The sequence below is a fragment of the Ambystoma mexicanum genome, chromosome 1p (assembly GCF_040938575.1).
Source record: "Ambystoma mexicanum isolate Mex_15411 chromosome 1p, UKY_AmexF1_1, whole genome shotgun sequence".
Taxonomy (NCBI): domain Eukaryota; kingdom Metazoa; phylum Chordata; class Amphibia; order Caudata; family Ambystomatidae; genus Ambystoma; species Ambystoma mexicanum.
Genome location: NC_090921.1, coordinates 939,630,713 through 939,652,154, shown reverse-complemented (window position 1 = coordinate 939,652,154; position 21,442 = coordinate 939,630,713). Strand labels below are relative to the sequence as shown.

General features: G+C 44.8%; 1 protein-coding gene across 1 annotated transcript in view; it reads right to left on the bottom strand.

Annotated features, from left to right (window-relative positions):
* The window catches only part of LOC138582092 (uncharacterized), a 298,917-nt gene that overhangs the window by 235,597 nt on the left and 41,878 nt on the right, over positions 1 to 21,442 (bottom strand). The window lies entirely within an intron of this gene.

Below are 21,442 nucleotides of genomic sequence, written 5' to 3'. Positions count from 1 at the left end.
GAACTCATACCGGGTCTTGACTTTTGGTGATGCGCTAACTGCCAGCGATGTCATCTTTTCTGACAGGTAGGAGGGAGCATGTATGGTGCCGGCTTTGTACATGATGCAGCTGGTTTTGAAGTTAATACATGCAGGTAGAGGTTGCCAGTGCAGTTCGTTAGGTGTGAATTGTATGTGATTGTGTTTGCACAGACCTTTGATGAGACATGCAGTGGCATGTGGAATGCTTCTCATGGGTGATTGGGTAGTCGCTGGTAGGCCAGTGAGCAGGGCGATTCCCCCATCTATGTTTGACAGGGCATGGACCTTAACAGTGGATCTTAATTTGGTGGCTGGCAGGAAGTTCTTGATTTTTCACAGGAGAGATAAGTGCTGCCTGAGTTTTCTTCATTAACTGTGTTTTGAAGGAGAGGTGGCATCCCAGTGGCATGGCACAGGGTGCAAGAGATGTACAATACAATTGTGTTGCTTTGTAGGGCTTCCTCAGCATCCCTCCAAACCGTCTTCCATCGCTCACTCCCACAATGTCGCCACCCGTTCCTCAAGCCCTCAGGCTATCCCTCCATCTCTCTCTCCACCTCCATCTCTCCCTCTAACCATCCCCGCTCGCTCCATCCCTTCCTTCATTCCACTCTCCATCCAGCCATCTCACCGTCCCTCAATCTCTCGCACCATTTGTCTGATCAGCATGTTGTAGTTAGCATACATTGTGCAATCCTTGTGATTTTGACATACCCTGACCTTGAAAAAAGCTTATGGCTGGAGGAAAGAAATAATGAGAGCAAGCATGCTTCACTCTTCACATCCACATCATAAGGGTATGCACTGAGACACACCTTGAGATATACCTGCATGAATTTGCTTTCGAGGTCCACCGTGGAGTGGCCTCACCAGGGGAAACAAGACTCTTTCCCACATGATCTAATTTTCTACAAAGAACATCCCTACCCACCCTGTCAAATGCAAACCATTAGTCAACAAAGCCACACTAGAAACTCCCTCCAGGTTTCACTGTATACTGCCTTTAAAGACGGAGCATGGCAATAATGATGGAGGGTATCCACCCCAGGCATAACGATGCTGTAGCGGAGGTGGAATATCCTGGGCCTCGGCTCAGGAATGTATCCTTTACCGAAGCCTTTCCCTCGACATCACAAAGCGTGCAATGTTTACACAAGGTGTGTGTATCCAATCCTCTCCTTTGAAGAAGAGGACTAATGTACTGCCTTTCCATGCAGCCAGCCCATTCACTGATTGAGAAAATGCCATGAAGACCTTTCCCCACTAAATCAGATTTTCCTTGAATTATTGCTGGCTTTCAAAGCCCAAAATATACTCTCAGCTGGAGAAGTCTCCCCTCTTAAATACCAGCCCTGGACCTCCAGAACATGCCATTTGAGGTTTAACTCCTGGATATGATCAATAGAGTATAGATTTCCGAGAGAGCTGATTGATCCAAACTCACATGAGTGAATATGTGGTGCTGCTTTGACTGGCACTGTTCCACTTGCTACACGTGTCTACGGTATTGTTCGAATTGTTAGTGTTAAGAGCATAATGTGTCTCCCGCAACCCTACGATCTGCAATTCTAACTCTCTTGCATATGTTCCAAAATTAATATTTCACCCAATGCTAAATATAATTTCTGTGTTTGCTAATCTACATTTATCTTTTAAACAAGGGCTGCTAATTGTTGATCTGCCTATTGGCATTGGTAGTGATTCTGCAGTTGTTTGTGCAACATAAGCATCTATAGATTTGAAATGTAATTTGTCCGTTTCAAATTTCCCGCAAGTAAATCAGCTGGTTACAGTTTGTCTAATGTACCTTAGGGCCATCATTTATAGCTCAAGTACCAGTCTCTCACATACTCTGATCTAATTGCTTAGGTTGCGATAAGCTATCACTGGTCAACCTAGCAGGAATTAAAAATCTGTTCTCTGGAAGCAATCATTCAATCTATGTGCCTCAGGTTGGAGGTACAGGTGGCTGGTTGACCCCTCAGAAAACAGCCATTCAGGCAAACCATTGAATTGCTCGACTGCCCTTAAGGTGCATTCTCTTTTATTCAATTTCCTTACCAGACAGAGCAAATGGCCAGGATAAATGCAGAGCATCTGGTACAAAAACATAAGCAATCCTTTTTAGTCTATTACATACCTCCATGGTCTCTGTGCTCTCATAGTCTTTCAGATATGTGGCATTCATTGCATTCCAAGTTTATCGAAATTATCCTTTCTTCCGATTAGTACCCATGTCAGTTTTAGATATCCTTCTCATTGACTAGACTCTGGGCCTTAATGTACCATGCTGCTTGCCAGTTCTTCTTCCTCCTGTGACCTGACTGACCTCCCGGATGCTCGCCGCTCTTCCACTTGTTTCCATCTACCTCCCTGGCTCCTCTCTCTGCCTCACCTGCCCTCTCTGCCATGATGTAGCCTCTGCTGCTCCACCCACTGGTCTCAGGTGAGCACCAGAACCAAGGTTTTTTTTCCCCCTACTATGACGTGCCTTGCATGGCAACAATATTTCTATTGGCTATTTCTCAGCCATTTGAAATCACAACGCAGGCTTGATGATTCATGGTTCATGTTTGTCTCTTGAGTCTCGAGGGCCACATCAAATGACTTGGTGGGCCGCATTGTTGCCCGCGGGCCGTATTATGTTGGACAACCTTGATCTAGACCCATCCCAGTCCTACATCCTGATGTGGCCTCCTCAGGGAGTGTTATCTCACCACAAGCTGTCCCTCTGTTTGTTTGTAGCTACTCCCTTCTTTCTGTTTGCTGCAGCTATGCAGGGCTTTAAGTTGGCTGGGGTTAACCAAGGGTAGAGTCACGGCAGTCTCCAAAAGGTGTTCCTGAACCATGCTTCTTGTGGGCTCCCCCAACTAGCCCTAAAGGCACCAACCGTCTCAAGCAGCCCATGCACTCCACAGAGCTGCCTGGTTTAAAGGGCTGGCTGTCGGGGTTGGCATTTCTGATTAAGATGCACCAAAAGGTAGGATAGCAGTGTGCCTGCTAGTCATTTTGCTTCTTAACCAAAGGCACTAATCCCCCAGGCAGCCATTACACCACGCCTCTCTGAAGCAGACAACCTGTTATCATGCCTGTCCTTTTGTTTCTTAATCACAGGCTTAGACACCCGCAGGCAGCCCTGTGAAAGGCTGCCTGTGGGGGTCCGAGCATGTGAGTAAAAAACAGAAGGAGAGGCAAGCTCAGCAAAAGGTACGGTAGAAATGTGCCAGTTGCTCCTGCTTGTCTCCCAATGACACTAAAAATGGGAGCAAAGCAATTTCCATCCCCACCCTACGTAGGCCCCCCACCCTTGTTAGAGCTCCCATCGATTCCTCTACCCACTTAAAGCACTGCAGCTACACTATCAACGCATTCCTCGGCATACTCTGGCCCACTCCCCTCTAATTAGTACTCTGGAACTCCAGCATTCCTGGCTAATTGTACTCGGGTACTAATAGCTACAGTACACATCCCGCAACAGGCTATACAAAGCATTAACGTTACTGGGATGATCATTGTTAAAAGCCCATTAAAGCGCTGTGTGTTGAAGAAGAAAAAACAACTTGAGCAATGGCATTTCTCCGTCAATAACAGCGGCAATTGCTAATATCCCAAGGTGACCCCCGCAAGAGCGAATACAAGGTTGTAAAGATACAACAAAGCCATTTAACTGAGCCTCCTTGCTAATCCACGAGTCTTGATAAATATCAGATTAGAAACTGACAAGCCTTCCATGAACATGGGGTCCGAGGGATGTCGACCCAGACAAGCTGCCTTCCAAACCATGCTCATTTTGCCATTCCATACTGTAGTTATGAAACCTTTGAGCCAGGGAACACTCATGGGATTCAGCAGCACAAACGTCAATCCTTTTATACTCAGCTGGGAGCAATGGTCACCTCTTACGGGTACCCACGGGCGGGTCATTCGTTGGCTCCTTCATTTAGGGGAAACCTGTGTAAAAGTGCGCTAAGCTGGAGTAAGGACCAATCTTTCTTCTGGAGCTGTTGATGCACAAACAAGCTCATTACAATGCCCTTCATGATGCCATGCAAATGCTAATATGTGTTACTTGGTGACAGGCTGTAAGCCCTAGAGACTCTAACAAAGACTATAGCAGGTAAAAACATTTAACAATAATCACACGCTCGAGGGGCCGGAACGGTTTATTATTGCTGTTAGCACCCAGGGTTTCAAATCCGGAAACCCGGGGTGATAAGAGCAAAGTATTTTCTTTCAATGAACAGGACGCCTTGCGGCGTTCCGTTGTTCTATTGGTATGGGATACCAAATATTACAGAACACCGTTCATTGAAAGAAAATACTTACACAAGATGGCTGCCACGGAGCTGGCAGGTGGGGCTCCACACGCAGCCCCTCTTCCATGTTCATGGTGGCCAGCAGCAGGGAGGCAGAGTGAAGGAGTGGTGGTGGGGGGCGTCACTGCCGCAGTAAGCAGTTAAGTGTGCCTGGGCAGGGGCATTGGGGCTAAATTAGTATGGAAGGGAGGGTGGGGGGAAGATGGCGGGACAGGGGACGCAGCTGTCAGGTTGCTTGGAACACAGCCTTAGATCGTGGGATTCAACTCGCGATCCAAGCAACCTGACTGGTTGCTCCCCCCGCCCGGGTGCTAATATTAAATACTGAGGGCTTCATCAATAGTTTGGAGGTAGCCCTTAAATCCGGCGTTAGCACTGTTACTGCCGGATTTAAGGATCCGCCAAATCACTGCTTCGACTGATTTCCCCCCAGCTCTGAGCTCGGGGAAATCCACCGAGATTTTGCCAATTTTGGGCACATTTACCGCTGGCAGGAAATCCGTCGACGGTAAAAGCGCAAAATTTCCCCATTGAGCCCAATGGGGAATCGGGAATTCCCAAATGGGCTCAAAGGGGAATGGGGATTTCCATTTCCGCCCAACTCGTGATGAGACCCTGAGTGTGGAATTTCCCCTTAAAGAAAGAGAGTCGGTCCCACAAAATTCAATCTCCTCGATTTCTGTAGTGGTGCCAAAATACAGTTCCGGTATTGTATTGAGTAGTTACAGTAAGGTGAACTTGGCAGTCATGTTCTCAAATATTGAGATGAACAAAACACACCTATGCCCACTTTTTAATGAGTCATGATCGTTATTCTCTTTTTAAAAATGTTTCAAACTCACATTACCAGCAACCTTAATGCGATTACACTTATTTTCATTGGCGCAGAACCGCTAATAATATTTGCATTATATTTTTAATAACAATGCCAGATATATGGTACATCCAATTGAATAGCGAGCAGCTCACAGGCACCTGACATATCTAGTTAGTGATTCCCATACCAATTTAAAATGTCCAATTTGGCTCATAATCCCACTTATTCTGTAAAGTGTTGCTATGAACAGTGACTATACAATGGAGGACTTCCACTCTTTAGTAATCTAGACTGGCTGCTATTATAACATTATGCAAAAAATGTATGCAGCCATTCACCACCTCTCCATCAATAATTGGAAGGAAAGATATAATAATACCATGGGCCAGAATCCTTTCCTGCCCAATAATATCAGACAAATAATCTGTGATCACATTCTAAAAATTATACAATTTATTACAGGTTGCAAACAAGTAGAGCTCATTGGCTGAAGTAGAATTACACCTGGGGCATGTGGCCTTGCTGTGTGTCAGGAAACCAGCGATTTATTTTAGTGGGAATAATACATCTAGAAGTTTATAATGAGGAAGTGCCAGTCTGGCAAACGTACGTACTTTCCTGAGTAGTCCAAGTGCTATCTTTGAACCAACCTGCTCTTAATCATCAATGTTCTGCTTGCAGGCCCCATTCATGACAAAAAATACTGTAATCAGCTTGGCATACTAAACTAGCATTATATTTAGAATTGTCCCCTAAAATTATTAAATCAAGTGCTGGCAACAGTGGTTAATTCCCATTCCATGGAGTCCCATTGGTAATACCAGCTATTTTTTGCCAAGTTACCGGCGGGATACCACCAAACCTGTAATAAGGCCCTGTCCTTGCACACCAGAAAGGATTTGGTGAACACTTGAGTCGCAAAAATGATAGGGGTTTTCCCTTCTGCTCCCCCAGGAAGGCTGTATACTTTCAAATGTGCCCATCTGTTTCTGCCCTCCAGGCCCTGAGCCATACTGGCGTAATATAGTGAGGGAGCTCTATATGGCCCCTAGACTGGCCTTTAATTTGACTACCTTACTTCCAATTCATTTAATCATTGTCCTGCTGCAGGAATGTGTAGGCCAGGTGCTATACTGTTGATGCTAATCTTCTTCAACACTTGGTCCATCTAGGCTTGGTCGTTGGCTATTTCGATTTTTATCTCACTCTGCCCCTGGGCAATTTGGGATGATAATTGGACAAACATGATAATAGGGCAGCAACGGCTCCTTCTCCATTGTGGGATGTATTAACTCACTCATCCGAGCCCTGCAACAGTACTGTGCATTGCTGGCAGCAGAAACATCAGAATAACCACTTGGAAAAAGCAATGCTGATTGCCAAAAGCAACACAGAGCTGTGTGGGAATCCATTTCTTGATTGTCAAAAATGTGCTAAAATCATGGCTCACAAATCACCAAAAAGATCCAACCTTCTTGTTGGGTGTTCCACATTATTCTACTGCAAGAATCCACATCAATACAATGTCAGCAAGAATCATATGCTATCAAGCTAAATCCCCTTTTAAAGATAGACAGCTGTCAAAAATGGGTGCAGTACCGGTACTCACCACTACCAGAAGACAGCTTTTTAAAACAATTCTTTGTAAAAATGAACAACTGAACCCAAACTATGCCAAATAAATAGTGGCTATCAGAAGCCTAAAGGGTAGAGACAATGTAAAACTATATTCTGAAATGACTTGAAGGAAGCAATTGTTTAATGTATTTATTAAAAATGTGGGTTATATTGGAAGAAGAGACAATTTGTAGACATTGGTTGCAGAGTTAAAAAGTGTTCCCAAACTGGGATCAAACAGATTCCACACCTCCCCCCTGGACAAAAGAAGCTTCCTTCTGTCCATGGGAACCCTTCACACCTGGCCTTCATACCAACAGGAGAGGATATCGCATGGACATGTTAATTAGAACTATTGTGAGAGGAGGAGATTTCCAGGAAAAAGAGACAATAGATTCCTTGACTGAATAGAAAATGCTAATTTGGGTGTGCCTTGTCAACAACTGCTCTGGGAGAGGCAGGCCATGTGACCATCTAACTCACCCAGCTCTGGGGGCGGGCCAGACTGGGACTTGGATTTAACATTGCACCAAATATATGTTTAAGGAAAATGGTTCTAAAATATTGTACCAAGCTGACCAAAATGTCAAACTTTGAGACGGTTAATATGAAAAATTCACTCACAATTCAAGACTGAGCTGGATGCCGGGTGATGTTCTGAGACCAAATCCCGGGATTTATTAATATTGTAGATACAGTGTTTATGCTAGAAACGTAAAAACATACAGTAATATGCTCAGAGAGGGTGTGTATGTCTTTGTAAAATTTGGTGCAGAACCAATCTTGGCAAACCCACCAAAATCGCGAATAAGTTGTCATTTCTGAACTAAAGCTCTTAGGAAGATCAGGGTTGGACAAGAATGTACCTTAAGTAATCTGTGATGTGTACAGGTATTCTCAACAACTTGTGTATCTGGGAAATATGTTTTTGGGAAAAATTAATTTTCTAAGTAAAAGCAAAGGGGAGTGTTCTTTACTTAATCCATAAACATGACACCTGATGACACAGGATGACACACTACTCCCTTCTCCAGTCAGGCGACAGGAAATTCTCTAACCTATCAAATCCTTAGGGGGTTGGGCATGTAAAATCAGCCTCCACACCCACTTTGAAAACACATAAAAAGAGACTGCTTAGGCCAGATAGGGAACAAATAGGGAACACACTCTTTCCACTCTTCAAACGATTCCTTGCGAAGCACTCTGCCGGAAGACTCCAGAATCCAGATAGAGCCAGAGACCAGACTCTAGAACCAAGCTCCAGAATCCAGAATCCAGAACTTAGAAGCAAAGGCCTAATTCACAAGCTAAATCCTTCTCAGCAGGCCTCAGAACTTTTGCAACCTGATTCTAACCCCTAAACTTCCAAGGGGCATCTCAAAATCCAACAGCCTGGCTGAGCTGTTTTGCTGTTCTAGCTAAGAACCCTGTGCTAGAACCCAGATCCAGACCCAGAGAGAGCAGTGCTGTATCCAGAACCGTCAGACCCAGACCAGAGGCCATGCTGTGAGCAGAACCAGTGCCTGAGACCGTCTGGTGGTGAGTGAAGTCCAAACCTGACCAGATCAGTGATGAGGCCCATTTCCATTCCATTCCAAAACTAGGAGTGAGTATCTAGTCTAGAACTGTACAGAACCAATCTCTTAGCTTAAAGTAATCCTGCATTATAGAATCCTGTGTTCATCCTGTTGATTCCAAATTGAAATCTTGACTTTATTTCTGAAAGTCTACCTTCACAAAAACATCAGTATCTTTTGAACCGCAGGTGCTAGAAGCGGAATTTAACTGTAATTTTAAAGCTAAGATCCTAAGTTTTCCAACAAACCCACAAACGACATTCCAATTCATTATAGTTTTTCCATAATCGTGATTTACGCACGTGGAAAAATTGCCGCGAATTGCAATTTAGCTCCATTTCACCACTTGTAAAAATAGCTGCTTCTTGCTTTCCACTGCTGAAATTTCGTTTCAAGTTCAATCTGATAATCATTCATGAATCATTGCTGGTGTTGACCTGAACCAATCTAAAGTAACTATCACTTGTCCTGAATATCCTTTAGTGAATTAAAATCATTTTAGCATATTTTCCCATCCATTGCAATCACATACAAAAACATTTTGACCTGTGTTTTAAAATCATTCCTGTGTCTCTCTAAGCTTGCAGGGGAAACTGGAATTGAACTGCATTCTTGATTGTATTCCTGAAACCTGTGTGCCCTCATTTCCATCTCTTCATATTGCATAGTGGGGGAAGTGAGTAGTCACAAGGGAAAAAGTGATCATATTATCTTTTGATTGAAATCATATCAAGTTATTTCTGTGTTGCATTCTTTCCCATCATTGCATTTCCTTGAATCATATAAAGTATTCTCTGCTACAGTATCCTTCATATTCATACTCCTAAGTGATTAAAGAGAGTGTCAATTTTGTAATATTACCCATTGTTGATTACATCCATATTCATAAGTGTGCTATTCAGATATTATTTTGTTCATAAAAGTGTGATATATATATTGTTTAATTCTTCGTATAAATATTTTAATTTGCAAAACAAACCTACTTCTTGGCTCAGTGAGGTCAGGGGGATTCAAAGAGAGGGGCGTTATACAAGGGTTCATCATCCAGATTTAACGAACTTTCACAAAAAATATATAATTAAGGGCTTCCATTGGGCATCCCATTCTAAACATTGACTTAGTTGGATTGCTGGATTGAAGTCACTTACACCATATTGCTATTCTGATATGTTGGGAACTCCAGAAAACATGGTGACAGGAAAAGACAAAAGTTGCTTGGAATGGATGGAAAAAACATCCTTTTTGGGATAATGTTAGCAAAACATAGCACACGCTTTGCCATGTTGTGTCTACGACACACGTCTTTAGAGCTGCCACCCGCTGCAATGTAAAATGAACACCCTTTGTTTCCTATCAGTAGAAAACTGTATTTTTGTTTTTTAAATTCCCCAAGTAATGATATTTTGGTAGTGTTTCTCTATTTTCCCAAGTAACCTCTTCTCCCCCCTAGTTATCATGCTAGTATTACCATTATTCCTCATTGGTTTCATAATGCTTTAAGTATCAAAACATGGATTGTTGGGTTCTCCCGTAAATATACACTGACACCAACCACTATTGCTAATTACATACTTCTTATATCCCAATCAAACTGCTATTAGGAAACACTTCCATCAACTCCTAATTAAAGATATGATATAATACAATGCCTCTGAGATTTACTGCTAAGGATACAGGCTGACATTTCTGATCTATCACCGCTACTCTGTCATTCTGTGGTGGCTCATTTATAATGGGTGACCGGACATTGCCCTGCCGCCCATTTGGGAGGCGCCAGATGGCAGTTCCAGTTAAACCTGAGTGCTTCAGTGATGAACTCAGGAAGCACCCTTGAGCTGGCCTGCCAGTGTGAAGAATTTTGGTTCATCAAATGAATGCATCAACCCCCATGTCGTGCATGCCCAATGGGGGCGTTTGGTTTCCCAGCCTTGCATGGCACATTAGCCATGGTGGCTGGGCTAGTGCATTCCCATATTTTTGTAAGAGGTGCTCCTGGGCATCCCCGCAGATAAGGTTTGTCCCTGTCACCCATTTAGTGCCATCCACCCATGCCCAGGAATCAGAACTGAAGGAAAGGTGCTGATTGACACTTCCCTGCTTCAAGCTATTGACCACATTTGGCAATCTTTGCTGATGAGATCCTGTACCTCCTTGAGGATGGTGGGTGTGGGCCTCATTACGACCCTGGCGCTAAGGGGTTAACGGCGCTGTAAAAGGCTGCGGCGCCGTTAACCCCTTAGCGCCTAATTACGAGGTCCCTTTGCGGCTCCCGACCTTAACGGGTGGTCTGGACCAGCCGTTAAAGTAGGGACCCGCAAAGGGACCTTGAAGGTAATTACGGTAATGCAAATTTGCGGTACCATAATTACCGCCTTCCCCATTCCCATAGAGCCCTATGGGGCAAAAATGGGAATGGGGAAGGGCCAATGGTGCATGGGGAATTACCACCCCGCCAACCTTGGAATGGGGTGGTAATTCCCCATTGCACCATGGTGGACTCGTTATAATACTGGCAGCAACCATGGAGCTAATAGCGCCATTGGTTACCGCCTGTGTTGTAATGAGGGCCAGTGTGTGTGTGTGTGTGCATGTGTGTGTTTATGCATGTATTACCCTAGAAAAACAAAACTTCAAATGTGTCCCACCAAAGCCACCATCATGACAGTAATTCCCTGAATTGAAAGTATGGAAAATTGCCTTCAAATGATACATATGGGATTCTAGGTTTCTCGTGGGTGGCCCATTATGCTTTGGCCACAAATCAAGGGATTGACCAGGAAATACCTATTACACCCGACATCTTTCACATGTATCATTCTTTCCTACCTTTCCGTCACTAAATGTTTGTGGTCATCTCCCTGGTTTGGTGTAGGCTGGATTACGCTGCTAGTGTGTACAGAGGCATCCCGAGAACACATACTTAAAAGGCTATAGCGAATACAATATGCGACTTCCAGACTACTGCTGCATCTCGGCCAGAGGGGGCACATCAGCCCAGCAATAAAAGCCCCACAGTGACTGTAGTTCAGGCACAGCATTCAATTAAATATACACTGCATTGACAACAGTTTTCGAGGCAGTGGAGCAAAATGCACCCAAAGTACATTTGTACTATACGAACATGTGAGGAAAATAAGATCCAATTCAGCCCCCCATGAAGGTGCAACCATTACAAAATAAATGGTCGAGAGGCTCCTCATTTGCAGGTCTGACAGAAAAACTATTTCAGTTGATACCAAACGGGTCACAATGAGTTTCATAACACGTTTGAAACATTAATTTTCACAAATTCATACATAAAACGTGAGTCCTACCAGATCCCTTACAAACAGAACTCAATCTGAAGGCCCAACTAGCTCCTAACAGCTAACAACACTTAGGGATTGCATAAAGCCCTTCCCCAGCCTCCCTCCTTCCCTGCTCTCCTTCCTACCCCCAGGCACCCTCTCCCCCTTACTCTCTATGTTCTCCCTTCACCACTATCCCTCCAAGACTGAATTCTTAGCCCTGTCCAACAACACCAAACACCCTGGCATCCAAGCCTGGCTCTGTGCTATGCACCTCAAGGACTTCACACCCGAGCATGCCACCTGCACCAAGTCCCTTGAGTTCACCATTGACAGACAACTTTCCTTCAAACAGCACATAGCAACGAAGACATAAACAGCTTGGTACCAACTTTCTCTCCTGTGGAAAATCAAGCCTTTTATACCAGAAAACAGCTTCAGATCTGCTGCCCAAGCCTTGATCCTCTCCCACCTAGATGGTGGTAATTCCCTTTTGGAAGACCTTTCCTGCAACTACCCTGGCACAACTCATGAAAGGAGTCTGCAAATTAGACCACATCACCCAGGCACTAATCAAATTGAACTGGTTCCTGCTGCAAACAAGTATTATCTTCAAATCCTGCTGCAGCATCTACAATGCTGTCACCCTGAAGTCCCCAAGCTACCTCATTGAGAAACTCAGAATCTCTGGAGGCCTAAGTTCCACCAGAAATAAGGACACATGCAGGAAGTAATGAACCAAACATCAGGCATTCTCCGTTTACAACCCAAGACTCTGGAACCTCCTTCCTGTCACCATCAGATTTGCCCCTCCCTTCTACAATTCAGGAAGAGATCAAAACCCTTCTCTTTAAGGAGTGGCTTCTTCCTAATACCTAGGCCTACACACCTGCCACTCCACACCCTACCTGAGACTGGGTGATCTGATCCCAACTGTTTCTTCCCCTGGCTGCTTGTAGATCCATTGCATATCTCCCCCCTCGACTGTTAGCTCCCCACTCCCTTGGTTCTATGCTCCCCTCACCATGTTCTTCACCCTATTATTGTAAAGCATTTCTTTGCTTCTCAAAGCTATGTCCATGCTCAATAAATACCCTAATAATAATAATAAATATCTCTCCTTAGCCCCACTCCTTCGCTACCACTACTTACTTCGTCTACTCCCCTCCTCCGTTGTACTCCTCCCCACTGTCATTTACCCACCCAGCCCTATTTCAGCCCACTACTAGTATTCCTCTTACCTCTACCTTTGCTCCCCCACATCTACTGTCACCACTACCTCTCTTTCACCATTCCCCTGAATTTACCTGCCCTCTTCTACCCTCACCTACTCTCGACTTCCCCAATTCTACTCAGGCATGGTGACTCTTCTCTTCTCTACTCTACCCTACACCTAATTGTTTGCCTCTCCTCCTCTATCCTAAACTGCTCATCTCCTGTACCCTCACCTCTATCCCTCTGTGTCTACCAACACTCAACCCACCCACCCTTCTTGAGCTCTGTCTCAACTATGTTTTTCTTCTCTACCTAAACCTGTTCACCTCTAGTTCTACTCATACCCAAGCTTCTACTCCAATCCCCACCCTCCTACCCTAATCTCTACCACTCCACTCCATTTACCTCATCCAACCCTCAACTCAACCTCGGCAACACCACCACCCATCCTTCTGATCCCTCCTGCTTCTCACTAAGCCATCCCCACCTCAACTCCAGCACCCTCACTACCTCTTCCTCTCCACCCACCCACATGCATCTGTCTCTGCCCTATCCTCATCCACTCACCCCACCTCACCCGATTCTAACTTCTAGGTGCTCCTTGCCAACAACCTTCCAACCACTACCCTACTCTAACCTCTCATCCCCTACCACTTCATCTGTGCCACCTCTACCACTCCTTGAGCCATAACACTCACACATATACCCAAACTGCCATACATCTACTTCTACATCAAACATTTGCACACTCCAATCTTTTCCTCCTCCACTCACTCCTTAGTCCTTGATAAACCTGTAGCTATGCCTCCCCACCACCCATGTCCTCCTCTACCCCAGCACTATCCCACTATCCCCACCCTTACCCTTCTTCTATCTGTCCCTCCTCTATCTTACCCTTGATCACTCTCACCTCCCATTTGCCACCTCTAACTCTACCATATGTCCTGCAGATGCTCACTTCTCTACCTCTACCTCTAGCCCCACCCTCATCTCTGTATCTCTGCATCCAGTGCCTACCTCATCCTTTGACCACTCATTTCTATTCTCTCTCTAGCCATTTATTACTCACTATCCACCTTTACTGACTGCTCCCATCTCTCTTATCATCATTACTGCACTCAACTGAAATAATACACACACACACACCCGCAGCACAATCACTCCCCTCCCCATGCACCCACCAACTGCACTTTAACTTTCAAGCACACAGAAAGGAAATACACAGAAAACAAGGCAAAACCTATACAACTACCACCATAAACATAAACAACAAAAAGTACACCCACACTGCAGAATGATGCCACTGTTCTATCCTCCAAACTGGATCACATGTATGCCTCAACACAGCATCTGAAAGGAAAGTAACCCAAAAACCAAAAAGTAAAAACAATCCAGAAGGCAAAATAATCACTTCACCTCTTTTCAATGAAAACATGGTTTATTACATGCAAACAGGTCTTAGACAGTCCGGTAGAACCAAACTGACACAGAGCTCCCCTTATCTCAAGAAGTTACAGCTTTTATATTTAAGAAAATGCATAATATTGAGTACAACATAATCGCACCGTCCTCATTGTCTACCACCTATAGAACATGCTAATCCCCCCTATAGTCCCTGGACCGATTGGCCCCATCTAATCTAAGCCCATTCACCTAAACATGTGGTCCCCTACATCGTCACTGTAAAACCCAGGTACATAATTGGTGGTTTGTCATCACCGATATGTTCATAAATTGAGACCATCATGTGATGTGCACCCCTCCATTCCAGATGCGATCAAAGTAAACTGCCGAGGCCAACTCTGCTTCGATGAGACAATAGGCTTCCTCATTACCTCAGATGCCACAGCGCACACAAATTGCGCCCCAACCTTGTACTACATGTATCGGCATCACCTCCTCTCTCCTCTCATCCTATCCCTAATCACAGGATGTACCAGACATGGCTCCCCCTTATCTCCTTCTAACCCCAGATGCCCAGGTGGTAATGGCTTGACTAGGGCATCGCTCTTGGGTGCGAATTTCCAAGATTTAATTGTGTTCGGTAAAATGTGGACTTGTAATTTAAATGGGATGACCGGTCATGATGAGGATAGTAGCACTCTAAGGGGGTCATTACGACCTTGGCAGTAAGGGATTAACGGCACCGGTAATGGTGCCGGAGCCGTCAATCCTTTACCGCCACATTACGAGCCTGCTCGCGGGAACCCGCTAAGGATGCCTGGTAAAACCAGGCGTCCTTAGCGGGTCCCGCTAGCAGACCAGGGAGCTAACAACGAGCCCGTTATTAACGGGCCCATTGTTAGCTCCCTCCCCATTCCCATTGAGCCCTATGGGGCTCGAATGGGAATGGGGATGTACCGGGTCTGGGTTCCTTGAATGAGGAATTACTGGGTCCTCCAAGTTTGGAATGGCCTGGTAATTCCTCATTCAAGGAACCCGGACCTGCTACCCGGTAAGGGGGTAACCATGCCGCAAATTGCAGCATGGTTACCTTCAAGGTCGTAATGACCCCCTAAGTCTCCTCCTTGCTCATTGGCATCACACATCCTCATGCCTATTCTCATGAATTTGTTCTTCAAAGGGTGCAACCCTTTCTGTTCTTCCTTCAAAAAACATCCCATTCCCACCAGGTTCGGACCCTGCAGCTGGATACAATTAATGCTTATCGGTGTACCATGGGTCCCTCTGACCTTAGCTTCTCTCCAGGGGAATTGGAAAGGGGATTTATTTTTGGATCCGAGTTAACAGAGCTGCAGCTTTACATCATGGCCTGCGTTCTGTTCCATTCATCATGTGGTAGGCCTTAACATTCAAAATGGCGACACTCGTGTCATGTTAACACACTGACCTCGCTCCTACTGCAATACCTTGCTGACTCCATCTTCCACCAATTTTGACTCTTCCTGCACATCTCACTGTTCTACCTGACTATGAGTACAAAAACTAAACACTGGATCTATAAACGCAACATTAATATATTTGTTGCTCTGTCTGTGTTGGTACATGTGAATATCTAACATGTGTCAAACCTAACTAAAACAACATATGTGCTGTAGCTCAAACTTCAGTCTGCTCCCATGATTTTACATTGTAACAGGTGTTCCTCAATCTGAACCTTTTTGGCTGGCTGGGATACTGTACATGCATCCCAGCATTCCCCCTTTAGTTAATACTTCATTAACTAACCCTTTTGCTTCCTTTCTTCTATTCTCATCATCTTTACGTACACATGTCCTATACACATGACACAAACCCCCCCTCCTTGGTCATATTCTTCTGGGGTACTTGTTATGATTCAGCACACTCCCCCTCTCCTGCTAAATCAACCCAGCACTCAACATAGTTCTCTGGGTCTGGTGGAGGTGTAGTCAACGGTCCCGGGGGTTCCAATGCCTGCTCTCTTTTCATCATCCTTGGCCCCACAACCCCATCCCATCTATCAGTCTAGGTGTACTTGTGTTTTGCTAGCTGAGGAGCTCTACCTGCCCTTATCGATACCATCATCATGGTGCTCTTCGGCAACGTCTTCATGCAGCACCTCAGGATCATCTGCCACGAACAAAAAAGCGCGAGCAGAAAAACTATGATGGGGACCAGCATTTTTACAGCTATTTCTAACCAAGGTGGGGCCAATGAAAACATAGGGCTTAGTTACGAGTCCGGCGGTAACTGTGTCTGTAAAACTGCCTGGTTACCGCCGGACTCGTATTACCATTCCGCCTCCGTGATTCCAGGAATTACTGGGGCATTACAACCCCGGTTTTCCGGGAATCACAGAGGCGGAATGGTGTTAATCCCCATTCCCATTCAGTCGTATCGACTCAATGGGAATGGGGATCATGGAAACACGGCAGCATCTCGTAATACTGCCAGTGTTTCCTCGTCCACCTGCAGGCGGGCGGTGTTAAACCCATCAGGTCAGACCTGGCGGGAACATCACCTCCCACCTGCAGGAGTTGTGATCGCCCGGCGTGGAAACAACGGTGGCGGCGGGTTTACCGCCACCGTTGTTTCCATACCGGGTGATTTGTAATGAGGCCCATAGAGTTGAACCAGTCATCAGCGTTCACTCCAGCTTCTTCTTCCATGGCAATCTTCAAATTGTGAAGGGCCCCTGTTGCATGGGACAAGGACCCTTTATCCACAATATTTGGAGGATTATACGTGCAGCAGGACAGTCCAATGTTCTTGCATATGCCCCCTTGCATGGTCGTGAGCAAAACCAGAATATGTCTTTTCTGGAGGGTCATAAGCCGGATTGCCCTAAACTCGCTCTTTATCGAGTTAAGGCCCCGCTCTAGTTCGCCTTTTGAAGCATATCCGATCTCGTTACATGCAAACACTTGGCATAAGCTGCAGTCTGGATACCTGGCACTATAAGGGAGGCAAAAAAGATCTTGGTTTTCATAAATAACCGACATTGATCGCTATATTTCTAAATTACTGGAATGGTAAGTCTACTCCCAAGTCTCTACTTTTGTCTCCAACTCTTCTATTCTCCCACAATTCCAATCTGGCTTTCGCCCTCTCCAGTCCACTGAAACTGTTCTCCTCTCTGTTTTGAACTCACTTCTTTCTGCACGTTATTCCAAACACTCATCTTTTCTCATTCTTTCAGATTTATCTGTTGCGTTCGACACTGTTGACCACTCTCTTCTACTGGCGTCACATTCTTCTTTTGTTTTCACAGGCTCTATTCTTTCCTGGTTTCGATCTTATCTATCTCAAATAACTGTTTCTGTTTCTTGGGCTGGCAAGTCATCTGAATCCTTCTTACTTGCCCATGGTGCTCCGCGAGGGTCTGTTTTGGTCCCCTTGAAGTTCTCTCTATACTCTTCCCCTCTTGCTGCTGTTATTTTTTCGTTTGGTTTATCAAACCACTTTTATGCTGATGACACTCAACATTTTCTCTATTTTTCCTCTTTCTCTTCTGAAATTCACCACACTCTTTTGGCCTGTCTCTTGGCTATCAAATCTTGGCTGTCCTCGCACTATCTTACACTCAATGCTGGAAAAACTGAAGTCCTCTTCTTCCCTGCTAATACCCTCCCCCCTCTCCCTTCCCCATCCTTTATCTCCTTCCCCCATCCCAGCTTGCAATTTCATCCACAGCCTGTAATCGTGGCCTTCACTTCGACTCTAGCCTTTCCTTCTCTCATCACATTTTTTTAACTTCGGGCCTGCCACTTTCACTTATACAATATTCACAAAGCTCATCCATTTCTCACTTTTCAAGCGTCTAAACAGCTGATTTCCTCTTTGATATTTTCCCAACTCTTTTATTGTTCCTCTACCCTTTTTGGGCTTCCTATTTCCTGTCTTGCCGCTCTCAAATCTGTATTCAACTCTTCCATCTGTCCCCTCCCTTTCCAAGATTCCATCGCCTCTTCTCTTACCACTCTTGGCTGGTTATCTTTTCACACTCAACCTAAATGTAATTTTTGCTGCCTTGTCTTTAAATGCCTCTATGGTCTTGCTCCGAACTACCTCTCTGCTCTGATATCTTTCTATACCCCTTCTCGCTCTCTCTGCTCCTATTCTCAGTTTCTATTGATGGCACCTCGTCCCCCTTGATATGATATGGCATTTATAATGCACCTATACACAAGTGCTCAATCTTGTTGTGATACTTGCACGCTTTTAGCACCTCTTCACTAGAACACTCTTCCTTACTCTCTTCACTCTATCTGTGTCTATTCTTTATTTCGTAGGTCACTGACATATCATTTTCTGCAACATCCTTGATTGATTGATTTTCTGTATTTTTTGCTTATCCATTTATTTAAAACACAAATAAATACAAATACAAATACAAATTGATCCAGAATCACCTTTAGTTTATCGGGGAAGTCTTTCGACAAGTAATTTGATCTCTTCTGCCTACAACCTCTTAATGAGCGATGAACATGCTTATCTGACGGGGGCTTAGTTGGATCTGGAGCTGGAACATCTATCTCTGAGAAATGGGAGTCAGGAACTACCAGGACTGCTGAGTGCAAGGTGGTCAGTGAGCATTCGCCCCTCCATGATGGTGGGACATGTAGGTATGGGTATTGTCTACACAACCAGTACACATCCATCAATGCCGCTGTGCCTTCAATCAGGTCAGGGATAAACAAAGTCTTATTACAATGGCTAATTGTTCCTGTGGGTATAGTGCAATTTCCTTGAAAGCAAAAGGAATATTCTGCTGGCCTCTGTTTTGACTGTTGTTTCGCTTAGCTCAATCCAGGTCAATTTTGGCACATAGTTAACCCACATTCTGCCACAGTTATGATCCACGCATGCTACCAGGTCTTCAGGAAACCCCAGTAAGCCCCCTGCTGCACAGCTCACTACTCCTGCCACCTATCTATTGTTGGAAAACAATGCTCCCTCCATATTTAACAATGGTCATACTTTGCACTGGGCTTGTTCTTCCTCTTGGCACATTCTTCATCATCTCTGTCCATTATTACTGCCTGACCAGTGTGTCCTTGGAAAATACTTTTTACTCTGCACAGGGCCAAGTATACCAAACACTAGGCTATAAGAGGCAGCATTTCTTGAGGTATAAATGACTTGGGTGTGCCCGTCGCATGAGGTATCAATGAGCAGACATAGCAGCTATTGTTTGACCTCTCCCTTCACACTTTGCGCATGTCATTGTACCACATGTTATCTGATTTGGGGTGGTGCACATCAACCACAGTGTCAAAGATTACTCCCTTGCATTGGTTGTACTCTATCTCTTCCTCTGTTGCCCTCCTAATTTATGTTATTCCCTATTATTTTCAAAGGGAGTGACCAGTTGCGAAATGGAAAAGAGAACCTGCTGCAAGATATACTTTAATCTCAGTCAACAAGTGGGTCAGTCACATGAGAATGTGGAGCGGTGCCGGGTGTCTTCTGAACATTGCATAGGTGAACCCAACACCCGAACTGCAAATGGGGTGGCGAATAGCACAGTGAAGGGTCCCTGTAACTTCTGTTTGTTCCAGCAGCTGACAAAATTCCAGACATATCTTGTCTCCGGGAAACAGTTGCGGCAGTGGCAAGTTCAGTTCATCCATCGCTGATGCTATATCTGTGTTTTCTCTTCTTGGGGCAATCTGGCGAGACAAGACATTTGCACACTTTGTTAACTGCTGCAAATACCCCTGAAATTCCTGTCCCAAAACTCCTGCGCCCCTGTGAGCATCTGATGCTGTGCGTGTAGGAGTAAGAGGTGTGTGCATCCTTCTTCCCATCACTATCTCATGCAGGGATAAGGGGTGATCTTTACTGGGTTGCTTTCTCAAGCTAAACAGAGCCAGAGGGAGACCCTGCACCCAGTTCCTCCCTAACGTAACACATATCTTAGACAAATTGTTCTTTAATAGGCCTTTCATTTTTTCAACTATTTCGTTGGCATGTAGATAGTAAATTAAGCACAGTTTATGCCGGATCCCAAATAGGGACATTATTCCTTAAATAACTCGTTAAAAAAGTGAGTGCCATGATCATATTTTAGGACCTCACATATCCCCAATGAGGAAGTACCTTGCATTTGAGTAATTCGGCTGCTGATTTAGCATCTGGTTGTGCGCAAAGGCCAGCCTCCACTAAACAGGAGAATGGCCACACAACAACAATAAGGTAACAGTAACTACTGCACCCGTTAAGCATATCCATGTAGTCGATTTGAAGTTCTCAGAGAGTCCCAGTGGGACTGGGCAATGTGCTGCTAAATGTCCCAAGAGTCTGGACAGTGCTGTAAAGATGACACTTTGTGCAATTTGCCACAAATGTGTTGATGAATTGCTGTCCTCCTGAAAATCTGCAGCAATGTTCTGTTTCGAAACATGCACCAGGTAGTGCAGCTGCTCAAAAGCAACTATTAGCAATTCCTGTGGCATTACTACTTTACCTATAATTTTTTCCCTCCAAATTAAATCCATCAGGGACTATGAGCACCCAATTTTCCCCAACAGGTCCTTTCCCTACTGGGCTGCCCTTGCTTGTAATTCAGTTATTTGGGTAAGCGGTACTGCAGTATATGGGACTGCTAACTGCTACTGTTGATTGGCCACCTCAGGGTAGGCAGTAATATCTGGGTCTCCTAAATATGCAGCTGCTTTGGTGGCCTTGTCTGCTGCATCAATGCTGAGTGAAATACAGTCTGTATTTTGAGTGTGGGTGGTGCACTTAACCACTGCTACTAATGAAGGGTGGGACAAGGCATAAATCAATCTTTCCAATAAGGGCACATGCTGTACAGGCATGCCATCAGACCTCCAAAATCCTCTCCTATACCATCTGGACAACCCTGAATGTACGGTAATCTGAATAAATGGTCATCAAGCATCCCTGGGATGCTTTTAGTGCTTCAATCAATGCAGAGAGCTCCGCTCCCTGGGCAAAATAATGTGTTGATAATCTTTTTTGAACAACAATCTCATATTCCCCATCTACAAGGCACACTACTGCTGCACATGTGTGTATCTTGCCAGTCTCTGGATCAATTATCGATGAACCATCAATTAAAAGGACCGCTCCTTCCTCAAGTGCTCCTCCCATGCTCATACTAAATCATCTTGAGGACCTTCATAAGCAACGCAATTATGCACT